Source organism: Periplaneta americana, chromosome 3 (assembly GCF_040183065.1).
Source record: "Periplaneta americana isolate PAMFEO1 chromosome 3, P.americana_PAMFEO1_priV1, whole genome shotgun sequence".
In the NCBI taxonomy this organism is placed as follows: domain Eukaryota; kingdom Metazoa; phylum Arthropoda; class Insecta; order Blattodea; family Blattidae; genus Periplaneta; species Periplaneta americana.
Window position 1 is genome coordinate 35,613,356 of NC_091119.1, and position 13,706 is coordinate 35,627,061.

General features: G+C 38.4%; 1 protein-coding gene across 1 annotated transcript in view; it reads left to right on the forward strand.

Annotated features, from left to right (window-relative positions):
• The window catches only part of LOC138695919 (MTOR-associated protein MEAK7), a 37,120-nt gene extending 35,685 nt beyond the window's left edge, over positions 1 to 1,435 (forward strand). The window contains exon 7 of the mRNA XM_069820284.1: positions 1,088 to 1,435. The gene's annotated coding sequence lies outside the window, so the exon portion shown is untranslated. The remainder of the gene's footprint in view (positions 1 to 1,087) is intronic.
• The last annotated feature ends 12,271 nt before the right edge of the window (positions 1,436 to 13,706 follow it).

A 13,706-nucleotide genomic window follows, 5' to 3' on the forward strand; every position in this document is an offset into this window, starting at 1 on the left:
GATTGTTAAACAGAAATCCAATTGAGAATCACAGTTTAAAGACAGAGAGTTGTAAGTATTACACATAACAAACAATGGAGAGTTCTTGAAGAAAACAGTTCTAGGAATAGGAATAACAAAAGGTTGCCTATGACGTAATTCTGTTCTTTTCATATTGAACTGAAGGAATTTAAGAAAATCACAGTTATTCAATATACCGTTAACAGTCTTATAGAGTAAAATTTGGCTATTTATTAATCGTCGAGATTTTATTATTGAGAACAAGTAACTTCTAGGAGCAAAAGTTTATTGCAAGAAGAGATCATCTTACTACTACACAGTGCGTGCAGTAGTGTGACGTGACGTGACGTGACGTGAAGGGAAGCATGTATGTATGTATGCAATTGCTCGACTGGGTTTCGATGCTTGTTGCCTACATACAGGGTTTCCATGGAATTGTTTCCCTGAAAACATCCTCACCGCAAACCGCTATTACTACAGTTAGTAAAAGAGACGAAATCTGTGATAGGAAATAAGAGGATAGATGATGCGACTGTTAAAGAAATCCCACAACATCTTACTGCTAGATTTCCTTCACTAGAATTTCTCTTCCCCCCCCCCCCCCTCAACTTAATATTCGTGGGATTATTTGTGGTATAAAAAAGGACAATTTATGTGTGTTATTGTTGATTCAATCAAATAACATTTGATTAACGCAAGAAATGGATTCGGAACACCTCAAAATCTGTGCTTCATTGGCTGACCATGATAATATCTTTGAAAAATATTGGAGTGCAAGAGGTCAAATGACTTTATTGTCAAACGCCTGGCATTAGAAAACAACAACATTTGATTAACGTTAATGACGAAGATAATGTTGTTAGTGTTCAGGGATGGATTTAGGTATAATGCTGCCCTTAGGCAGTGCTGAAATTTACCGCCCTCCAACTCCCACAAACAGTTTATGAGCAGCAATTATACAGGTCATGTTTAGTTTAAATTAGTTTTAAATGAAATGTTACAATTCAGAAAACAATAAATTATTGAATTCAAAATACATGATTCTTACTTGTGGATTGTTAAGATTTCCTTCGCACTTTGTTCACAGAGAAAGCATTGATGATGTCATCAAGTCGATCTGACGAAGCACGTCGGACTCGATGGAAAGAAACATATTCAAACTTATTCACTGTTGAAACAAAATTGATTTGTGAAAGGCAGGCTGTGATTTATTTTTAAGCATTGGTTTTGTTGGTGGTATACCCATAATTATTACAAGTATTTCTTACTTCAATAGGAAGTATAAAGTAAATTGAAAAATAAGCTCCAACCCTTTGCTTTCAAATCAAATTATATAGTGATTAAATAGTATTGTTGTCGATATATTATATCGGAAACGTAACTGAGAGTTGTAATATTACTATTCATAACGATAAATTAATAAATACATCCAATTTAATTTTCAATACTGCATTCTTGTTTTTTTTTCTTTGTGAAAAGGTGTTATTTTATTTTAAGAATATACTCCCGGAAATAAATGGATTTTTTCTAAGGAGGGTCTGTCTTCCTCTGAATGGCGGGACACAATTAAGACGAATGCTAACGTAGCACCAGTGAGAAGTCTTCATGGGAGATCCTTGGACGGTTTCCGTTGCAGATACTGCAACGAGATTGAAACCTTAGCATATGTCCTAGGATCCTGTCAGCATGGAGAACTCCTGAGAAATTCACGCCATCATAACATCCGAAAACTAATAGCACAAGCACTAATAGCACAAACTAATAGCACAAATCCTTCGAGGTCCATGAAGAGGTGCACTGCGTTGCGTCTGAAGGCGGCGGAATTAGAAGAGCGGACATCGTGGCTCTAGACAAGACTAATAGTAAAGGCTTTATACTGCACCCAACTGTTAGATTTGAGATGAGCCAGACCCAACCATCTTAGGTCAACAAAGGGAAACAACAAATTTATGAGCCTACTATTCCGTATTTTCGAGAAAAATATCAGATGGAAGGCACCTGGGAAGTACATGGTTTAATGATCGGAGCGAGGGGCACCATCCCACGATCAACTGTAAACACTATCAAAACATTTGGAATCCATGACATCATTCCAAAAATAATTACTTCTAGCATTAAAGGGTCTGTGGCAATTCTGAAAAATCATTTATACGGAATATCATAATCCCCCCCCCCCTTTTCTATTCGTGTGATTGTTACAATATATGTACAAATTTATTAATTCTTAAATTTAAGCTCCTAGTTCACATTTCAATTTGACTCATCTATTTTACTGTAATCGTTACTATTCTTATATGTGTGTTATTCTGTGTTTTTGGCAACCCAGGATGCCTGGGCAGAATATTTCTTGGAAATAAATTATATATAAATAATATTTGAAACAAATATACTATAAGCAGTAAAATGGTTTTCAAAATGATAAAAGGTTATACAAGCAGTTAAATTGAAGCAGTTTCATAGAATAATTACGTACTACCGGCATTACAATATAATTATGCAGCTGCACACTTTCCTTTTACTCTGGCCATGACTGCGACAATGCGATAACAAACAATATCCGACTTCCACAAGGTGTTCAAGAAGAAACTTCAGAAAAGATTTACCAACAAGTGTTTTAAAAACAAATTTCACTGTAAAATAAAAATGAAAAAAAAAAAAAGGAAAGAAAAAAAAAAAAGAGAGAAAATGCCCCCCCCCCCCGGAAACTGCTGCCCTAGGTAACTGCCTAGGTTGCCTAGAGCTATAAAAATAAATCCAGCATTGTTAGTGTTGAGGTTATATAACTTCCTATTGCGAAAATAATTGGTATGTGTATGCCAATAATTCGAAAGCATTATTATGTACTTAGAACTGTGAAATAAAAGTCAAATTGTGATCCTTTATTATATTGGTATTTCTTTATAATTGCGTTACCAAAGAAAGGTAGAATGTACTCGTATTTACATACTTGGCTATTAGTCGAGTCATACATACTATAAACAAAAGACAAATTGAGCAGTGCTGCCAATTTCACTCCTGAATAAGGGTTTAAAGTTGCTGTGAAAGTGGCAGTCAGTGGACAGGCTAGATCTACATGCCTTGCATGTAAGCTTTTGGTAGATCCATAGATAGTGAGTTTTTATAAGGTTGAGTATCAGTGACAGGTTAGGTTAGGTTAGATATTATTTTAATGTACCGAAGTACATATGATATTTCCATGCAGATATTCTGCGTCATCATACGATGAAAGAGTAATGAAACGGAGAAAAATTCTCTCCGGCGCCGGGATCTGAACCTGGATTTTCAGCTCTACGTGCTGATGCTTTATCCACTAAGCCACACCGGATACCCATCCCAGCGTCGGATAGAATCGTCTCAGATTAAGTCCCAACTCTTGGGTTCCCTCTAGTGGCCGCCCTCTGCACTACGTCATAGATGTCTATGAACGTAGGACTGAAGTCCACACATGTGCTGAGGTGCACTCGTTATGAGTGACTAGTTGGCCGGGATCCGACGGAATAAGCGCCGTCTTAAATCACGAAGTGATTTACGCATATCATATATATTATTTTAATGTACCGAAGTACATATGATATTTCCATGCAGATATTCTGCGTCATCATACGATGAAAGAGTAATGAAACGGAGAAAAATTCTCTCCGGCGCCGGGATCTGAACCTGGATTTTCAGCTCTACGTGCTGATGCTTTATCCACTAAGCCACACTGGATACCCACCCCGGCATCGGATAGAATCGTCTCAGATTAAGTTCCAACTCTTGGGTTCCCTCTAGTGGCCGCCCTCTGCACGACGTCATAGATGTCTATGAACGTAGGACTGAAGTCCACACATGTGCTGGATAAAGCATCAACATGAAGAGCTGAAAACCCGGGTTCAGATCCCGGCGCTGGAGAGAATTTTTCTCCGTTCCATTACTCTTTCATCGTAGGTTAGGTTAGTTCAGGCTTTTAGTATGCCCTGCATATAAGCATTTTGGTCGGTAGGTGGGTATGGATATCCACATTCCTTTGGTAATGCAATTGTAGCGAATTACTATAATTTTATCCCTAGAAGTCTTTGGATCACTTGTGAAGGTTTATTAATAATTTATTTAACAAGATTCGACTTGGTGATTGGCTTAAATCTTACTGCAATAATAATTAATTGGCCTAAATTTTGTACTCCTTGGTTGGTAAGTACAGTACAGTAGACTCCTGCTAATCCGGCCATTCCTTGCACAGAGGGATGCTAGATTATTGAGAGTGCTTGAAAAGTCGTTCCATTGAAGTTATAAGCTGATGTTATTATCTCAGTATCTTCCATTATCATATAACTTCAGACATGTCAAACTCAAAATACCAACTGAGTCAAATAATCTGGGTGTAAATCATGTGGACCGCAAGAAAAAAAGTCATATTATGTAGTCTGTAACGTATTAGCAATATTTATTTATAGAAATACATTTTGTTTGGTAATAAGAAAATTGAATAATAATAATACATAATGTTTTCTTCTCGATGTCTGAGATCTCTTTTCTGTCCCCGGTGTATAACCTCAAAATTGCTATGATGTACGCCATTTTCACGTTTAATTTATTCATCCATTTGCTTCCCCATAATAAGATGGGGCTGCACAGATAGGAGTCAGGAGCTGCGAGTTTGACACGTCTGGTGCGTATTTCATAAAACTTGACAATTGTAAATATGTTATTCTGGCAAGTAACAAATAACGACTCTACAAATTGTCAAATTTCTGTTTCATAAACATTCCACCTATCAGGAAAAATCGTGACAATTTGTAGAGTTGCCATGACAATTTTTCAGATTCCTGTTTCATAAAAGTCTTATGGCCGGTTTTTCCAAGTATTGTTAGAAAATTTAACGACTGTTAAACTCTAAACAGTTTGTTAATTAATAAAATTGTATGTTTTCTACACCAGTTTGGTTTCACAGAATGTTAACAGTTTGTTAATTTTAAATGTAGGATTTCCGCCAGTTAACTCGTTTAACAGTTAGTTAAATATGGCTGATGTCTCCACAGCTGTTCGAACAGAAGTTGCGAAATTAATATTTTGTAATCTTCATCATACGATGTTGGATGACTTGTATACGTCCGTTGATGTGACATATTAATGAAGTCGGAGGTTCGATTCCCGCTCGAGGTTGTGAAATTTTTCTTTCATACCATGGCATGATTGTGACTATAATAGTATTTAAATTCATTAATATTTTGTGTCTCTCTGTAGGGAATGTTTAGCATATGACTGGTAATATAACATTTAAAAAGTACTTTGGACTGTTTAAATACATCAGTGTTATTTTACTTCTTTCGTTTTTCGTATCCATAATAGCAATGAGGAAATATAGCCTTACTTTGTAATTATTCACCACGTCGCCTACAACGCCTACAACTTTCATTTGTCAACTGTTTGTTTATGGAGCTTGGCCTACTATAACTGGTTGTCATTTTATGTAAGTTTCATGACTCACTCTATAATATAGAATTTAAAGATTAATTTTAGCCAATCAAAAATTGTCTTACATGTGTAGAATCATTACCAACTGCTGTTGAGTAGTTAAAATAGTGCTAACAGACGTTATAGTTAGGTGTTGGTTATCTTAAACAAAATTATGTTGAACAAATGGAAAATACATTAACAAAGCGTTAAAAATAAACAGACTGTTAATTTAACATTCGTTAAGCAAAATTAAACATTACTTGGACAAACTGGCCATTACTATGACAGGCAAAATTTTACAATTTGTCAAGACTTTCCTGACATAATTCATTTCATTTGTTGACATATTTGTAGAAACAGTTAATAGCAAATATTCTTGTGAAACCTGGCTGCACATTTACCATGACGGATCTTTACGAAACGACTATGATGGTGCAGGAGCTGGAGGAAATTGTAGATTTTTAATTATAAAGCAGTCTGGAAGGGCTCCGCAAACTTTGATGGAAAAGTTGAAGCTGTATTCACTATTCTAACCAATCTACTTCAAATAATAAATAAATTTTCCAAAGCTGTAATCCTCATTGTCTCACAAGCAGCTATACAAGCTTTATTTTTATTATTAAACCTGCAATGAATAGAAGTATAATCCATCTTGTAACATTCATAATTAATTTCCCCCATATAACACTTCACTTCTCTCCACATAACGCTCTACTGGATGATTATACATTGAAACCTCGATATAACGCTCCCTCAAGGGATCGCGTTATATCGAGGTTTCAATGTATAATCATTAAATAAAACCATCTATATATGGATGTGAGACTGAGTCTTACAACTTCACTGATTGAAAGGTGTGCAAACCCTTTGGCTGTTGTACTAATAGCAAGTCCAGCAGTAAGTTTTAAAATGAAAATTAAGAAATTGAAACTGGATCGCTTATAAACAACTAACTCAAAGCAAATAAACAAACAAACCGCCTTGGAAACCTTGTTGGAACATATTTGAGTTGATTTCATTTTACTCTTGTAGAAAAATGCAGACGTAAGAATGCATCTTTATAAATCTGCAATGACGCGAAAAGTGGCATAAGTCAGTTTCCTCAAACATTTATTAATAATTTAGTGACAACTTACGGAACATCTGCTCGCTTGGGAAAACAGACATAAATATTTCTCCCATTACAATAATTAATACAGAAGAAAATCAAATCGACATAAATCAGTGTGAAGACAGTTTTTTTCCTTCTCCTGTAAAATTAATATTTTTGACTTGTGCCACTTTTCCCAACCACTACAGCAATATAGTTTGATCTTCGATACTTTCAGATGTTACATTAAAAAATAAATCACCAGAACAAAAAGTCACTCAATACTTGGACAGCTCAAATACAGTTGTAATAATTAAATCACATAATACGATACTTTAATTTATTACACATGGAATTTTTATATTTACAGCAATTACAGTACTTAATATTTAAATACTTAGAAGTTATATCATCTAACAATGAATACAATATATATCAATTAGTGACTGTTATGGCGATGGCACTTGCCTAGTGACTGGGTTGTTGCGTTGGCTCTTGCTTGATTTACGTCATGTAGTGACTGTGGGGATGGCTCTTGCTTGATTGATGTCATGTATTGACTGGGGATGGCTCTTGCTTGATTTACGTCATGTAGTGACTGTTGTGGGGATGGCTCTTGCTTGATTGATGTCATGTATTGACTGTGGGGATGGCTCTTGCTTCATTGATGTCATGTATTGACTGTGGGGATGGCTCTTGCTTGATTGATGTCATGTATTGACTGTGGGGATGGCTCTTGCTTGATTTACGTCATGTAGTGACTGTGGGGATGGCTCTTGCCTCATTGATGTCATGTAGTGGCTGTGGGGGTGGCTGTTGCCTCATTGATGTCATGTAGTGGCTGTGGGGGTGGCTGTTGCCTCATTGATGTCATGTAGTGGCTGTGGGGATGGCTGTTGCCTCATTGATGTCATGTAGTGGCTGTGGGGATGGCTCTTGCCTCATTGATGTCATGTAGTGGCTGTGGGGATGGCTGTTGCCTCATTGATGTCATGTAGTGGCTGTGGGGGTGGCTGTTGCCTCATTGATGTCATGTAGTGGCTGTGGGGATGGCTCTTGCCTCATTGATGTCATGTAGTGGCTGTGGGGGTGGCTCTTGCCTCATTGATGTCATGTAGTGGCTGTGGGGGTGGCTGTTGCCTCATTGAGTCATGTAGTGGCTGTGGGGGTGGCTGTTGTCTCATTGATGTCATGTAGTGGCTGTGGGGATGGCTCTTGCCTCATTGATGTCATGTAGTGGCTGTGGGGGTGGCTGTTGCCTCATTGATGTCATGTAGTGGCTGTGGGGGTGGCTGTTGTCTCATTGATGTCATGTAGTGGCTGTGGGGATGGCTGTTGCCTCATTGATGTCATGTAGTGGCTGTGGGGATGGCTGTTGCCTCATTGATGTCATGTAGTGGCTGTGGGGGTGGCTGTTGCCTCATTGATGTCATGTAGTGGCTGTGGGGATGGCTGTTGCCTCATTGATGTCATGTAGTGGCTGTGGGGATGGCTGTTGCCTCATTGATGTCATGTAGTGGCTGTGGGGGTGGCTCTTGCCTCATTGATGTCATGTAGTGGCTGTGGGGGTGGCTGTTGCCTCATTGATGTCATGTAGTGGCTGTGGGGGTGGCTCTTGCCTCATTGATGTCATGTAGTGGCTGTGGAGGTGGCTGTTGCCTCATTGATGTCATGTAGTGGCTGTGGGGGTGGCTGTTGCCTCATTGATGTCATGTAGTGGCTGTGGGGATGGCTCTTGCCTCATTGATGTCATGTAGTGGCTGTGGGGGTGGCTGTTGCCTCATTGATGTCATGTAGTGGCTGTGGGGATGGCTGTTGCCTCATTGATGTCATGTAGTGGCTGTGGGGATGGCTGTTGCCTCATTGATGTCATGTAGTGGCTGTGGGGGTGGCTCTTGCCTCATTGATGTCATGTAGTGGCTGTGGAGGTGGCTGTTGCCTCATTGATGTCATGTAGTGGCTGTGGAGGTGGCTGTTGCCTCATTGATGTCATGTAGTGGCTGTGGGGGTGGCTGTTGCCTCATTGATGTCATGTAGTGGCTGTGGGGATGGCTGTTGCCTCATTGATGTCATGTAGTGGCTGTGGGGATGGCTGTTGCCTCATTGATGTCATGTAGTGGCTGTGGGGATGGCTCTTGCCTCATTGATGTCATGTAGTGGCTGTGGGGGTGGCTGTTGCCTCATTGATGTCATGTAGTGGCTGTGGGGGTGGCTGTTGCCTCATTGATGTCATGTAGTGGCTGTGGGGATGGCTCTTGCCTCATTGATGTCATGTAGTGGCTGTGGGGATGGCTGTTGCCTCATTGATGTCATGTAGTAACTGTGGGGATGGCTCTTGCTTCATTGATGCCACTTAGTGACTGTTGTGGGGATGGCGGCTGCTTGGGGTTGTGTTTGTGGTTCTGCTGTCTTCATTTTTTTATTATGACAATCTTTAGTTGTCTCCACGTTTTCCTTGATATTCATGCAGTGCCTGCCTTTTCCATAAGGTGTTTCAAAGTATAAATGATATTTCTGGTTCGGTTTGATTGTTGTTCTCAAATTATATTTAGTACGAGAGGAACGTTTGATATCTTCAGAAACGTTCGCATTTTCTGTTTCTTCACTTTCAAAGTCACCTCTTTTACGCTTCTTTACTTTGTAGTCTTTGGTTTTTATCTCCATTGTGTTGTTTTTATTATGGTTACTGTCTTCTAAGTTAAATCTCATATGAGCTGAAGCAGAGCTGACAACACAACTTTCATTCATATTTTGTGATGGACTTTCTGTTTTTGTGTTTCCTGGATTTATTATCATCTTCTCCTTGTCTTTCTTGATATGAATGTTTGGAGAAGTTTTTCCAGATTTCTGAATCATGTCAATTCGTTCATTGTTTGGACTGTTGTCCTTTTGCGTCCTAAAAATCGTTCGCGATCCATCACTAATATTTTCTTTGTCATCAATGTAAGTTTTTTGACTTCGAGTTAAACTGGAATTGTTCCCCTTCAGTTGCATCATGTTGTTTGTATGATTATTGGTTGTTTCTGTTGTATAGTTTGCAACTTGTGACTTTAAATGATCTTTAAGTCCAGAAACTGTGGTTGTATTTTCTACGCCTTCGTTTTTCTTATGACAATCTTTATTCGTTCCCATTTTTTGCTTGATGTTCATGCAGTATCTGCCTTTACCATAAGGGGTTTCACAGTATAAGTCATACCTCTGGTTCTGTTTGATAGCAGTTCTTAAATTGTACGTAGTACAAGAACGTTTTATATCTTCAGAAAGGTTCACATTTTCTGTGTTTTGATTTGTAAAGTCGCGTCTCTTACGATTCTTTACTTCATAATCTTTTGTTTTTAAATCGATTGTACTCTTTTTAGCAATATGAGATACTTTCAAGTCAGAAGTCACATGAGCTGAAGCCGCATTATCCGGATGTTGTAATGGCTTCGGAGGCAGCATGTTGAGAATATATCTTGTTACGATTGATAGATGGTCATCTTTGCAAGTCCTCTTGCCGTAACGGCGACATGTCCTTTTCTTCTTTACGCGACTTTTGTATTTCCTTTTCGCCTTGATCATTATGTTTCCCACTGAAATTAAAAATAGTCTGCTGTTAATCCTACTGCATTGCCATATTCTATTTGAAACAGTTGTTCACAACTGCATTCCGAAATCTTTCAATAGCTTCATACTTGAAATGAATACGTAAATTGTAATAGTGTCACTGAAAAACATATAACATGAAGTGGTTGGTATGAATAAAGAATGAACTTAGGGTAAACTGTATAGTGATTGACCACTTAAGCTAATGAATAATAAAACAATGAAACAGCGGAAAACAGTGGTAACTTATTGAGATAATTTTAAAGGCATTGGGTCAAGTGAAGATTCAGAAACAAATCAAAATCAATAAACAAAAGAAAAAATAAAATTTTAATGCAAAAGTAAATTAAATAAACACAACAAGTCCACTTTTACAGTTATTGACCTTCTACTGCACAGTTATTGACCACACGCTTATTAATGACTGACCGTCTACTGCACAGTTATTGACCACACACTTATTAGTGATTGACCTTCTACTGCACAGTTATTGACCACACACTTATTAGTGATTGACCTTCTACTGCACAGTTATTGACCACACACTTATTAGTGATTGACCTTCTACTGCACAGTTATTGACCACACACTTATTAGTGATTGACCTTCTACTGCACAGTTATTGACCACACACTTATTAGTGATTGACCGTCTACTGCACAGTTATTGACCACACACTTATTAGTGATTGACCGTGTACTGCACAGTTATTGACCACACACTTATTAGTGATTGACCGTCTACTGCACAGTTATTGACCACACACTTATTAGTGATTGACCGTCTACTTTTTCATTCATTCATTCATTTATTTTATTCCATAGATCTTACATGAGCAATGAAGCTTTAAGATGTGGAACATGTCAACATTTTACAATATTACAATTACAAATTTTACAAATTTTTATAGTTTTACAATTTAGTAATTTTCTACAATTTTTACAATTTTGTACAATTTTTTTACATTTTGGCGAGATGTAGTGAGATGAGATGAGGTCCGAGGATTCGCCAAAATTATTACCCGGCATTTGCCTTTTCGGTGGGGGAAACCTCGGAAAACCCAACCAGGTTATTGACCACACACTTATTAGTGATTGACCGTCTACTGCACAGTTACTGACCACACACTTATTAGTGCTTGACCGTCTATTGCACGGTTATTGACCACACACTTATTAGTGATTGACCATCTACTGCACAGTTATTGAATACTCACTTATTAGTGATTAAACAACAGATTTTCACAGTTTTCACTTTTTTCTTGTCTGTTTCGTTTCTCTTGTTCTGATCTTTCTAAGAACTCTTCGCCACCGGCGTAGATCTGTCGGCTAAGGCGTTTGTCTGCCGATCCGGAGTTTCGTTCGGGCGCGGGTTCAATTCCCGCTTGGGCTGATTATCTGGTTGGGTTTTTTCCGAGGTTTTGCCCAACCGTAAGACAAATGTCAGGTAATCTATGACGAATCTTCGGCCTCATCTGACCAAATACCATCTCGCGATCATCAATCCCATCGACGCTAAAAAAACCTCGTAGTTGATACAGTGTCGTGAAATAACCAAGTTAAAAAAAATAAATAAAAAAAGAACTCTTCTCGCTGCCTTTTCTTTCATCTCTTATTCGCTTCCTTTCTTCTCTTGCCTCTTCTTCCATTTTTCTCTTTTGTGCCTTATCAGAAGCAAGTGTGCCTCATTTCTCTGATGTTATTTCAAATGGCTTCACCCAGCACTGGACGAGGACCAAAGGACACTTTTCCTTCAACGGGATATTTATTTCTGGACGCTAAGGTTGCTTTTAGGACACCAAACTTCTTGGCAGCTTCATTTAAACCAATTCCACTGCGTACAGGTTGTACTGTCCGTTCCTCACTTCCTGAGCTGTTTCTTTGCGGGGCGAGACGCAGAGGGGGTTAGTGGGCGGTCCTGGATACCGCATGTGCCTACTACCCTACGTTCAACACATCGGCCTTTTCAGGATTCCTTTCGTCAGCTATGGAGCAAGATCAGCCATGGACAAGAGAATGTATAGGCTGTCCCCTCACAAAATCTAAACACTAATACCAGTGGTAGACTACAGTCTCTACTTGAGATTATCGACATAATCGTGATTACGGTTGTTACGTGTACACATCCGTAAACTCTTTCCTCTATGGCAGTGTTTCTCAAACGTTTTTCCACCGCGAAATCCCTTTTAATCTAAAGTGTAACTGCGGAATCCTTGTAATATTTTATTAGTATTTAATAGGCCCTAGTTAACAGACAAGTGAGAGCTAGTATCTTAATAATTCTGTTCAGTGGGACGAACGTATTTGTTTTTTACGCCTGCAATCTGGTTTTATGGGGGAAAGTTGTAGTCTCATTTATGCTATACTTCTGCATTTTGTCTTTTCGGTATTTTGTTTTAGTGGACACTTACGCATAGAATCCAGTGATGAAAGTGATAAGTATTACGGGTATTTTCCGTTTTAGATGTTTATTAGGCCTAAACATATTGTTATTACGCATATTATTGTAATATTATTACTCATATTCTTGGATTATTATTATTATTATTATTATTATTATTATTATTATTATTATTAATATTATTATCATCATCATCATCGGTTGTTTCATGTTATTATTGATTCATATTTTCGTAACATTTATATATTTTTATAGTATCCACAAAGTATAAAATAGCCACCGGTGCAGTCCAGTCGGCTAAGGCGCTTGCCTATCGATCCAGAGTTGCGCTCGGACGCGGGTTCACTTGCCTCTTGGGCTGATTACCTGGTTCGATTTTTTCCCCGAGGTTTTCTCCAACCGTAAGGCGAATGTCATCTAATCTTTGGCGAATCCCCGACCTCTTCTCGCCAAATACCATTTCGCTATCATCAATCCCATCGATGCAAAATAACCTAGTAGTTGATACAATGTCGTTAAATAACCAAGTAAAAAAGTATAAAATAAAATTTAAAATCATATAGGGCTCACGAAACCCCGGAACATACTTTGAGAAATGCTGCTCTATGGCAATTCAGCAATTGTCCAGACTGAACGAAGAGTGGCCTAGTGTGTACTTACATCGCCATCGCCGTCAGAGATAATAGCGATAGTGATAACCACGATTACAGTATCCAGTATTATAAACAGTAAAGACCCCTGTAATAGCATAGGATAATGTTTTCAGCACATGTAATAAGCTGCCGTGCCACACGCTGGAACTGCCGTGCCGGTCCGAGCAGACCTAAGAGGCGTGATTATAAGCACTAGGGAGCCCTCGGCTCAGGACGTGAGACACGGGCAGTATAGCGTTTCGTAAAACTTCCTCTGTATAATGCACTTTACCTGGCTTAAGACCAATCGCTGTAGTTTGCGGACATTCACTTTATAGTGATTGACCACGGGGCATTTTTATATCATATAAAAACTTTTATAAAATAATATTCTGTGGATGGGAACCTTATACCTTTTCTCACTCTATGAGTGTAAAAACGAGCACCATAATTTATGTATTCTTTGCAGATTAAATAAATTATTGCGAACATTATTCTTAGCAATTACTCTAGTTACTTACACTTGTTTACGTTCAGTTGCATTTCCAATCGATTTCAGTCCT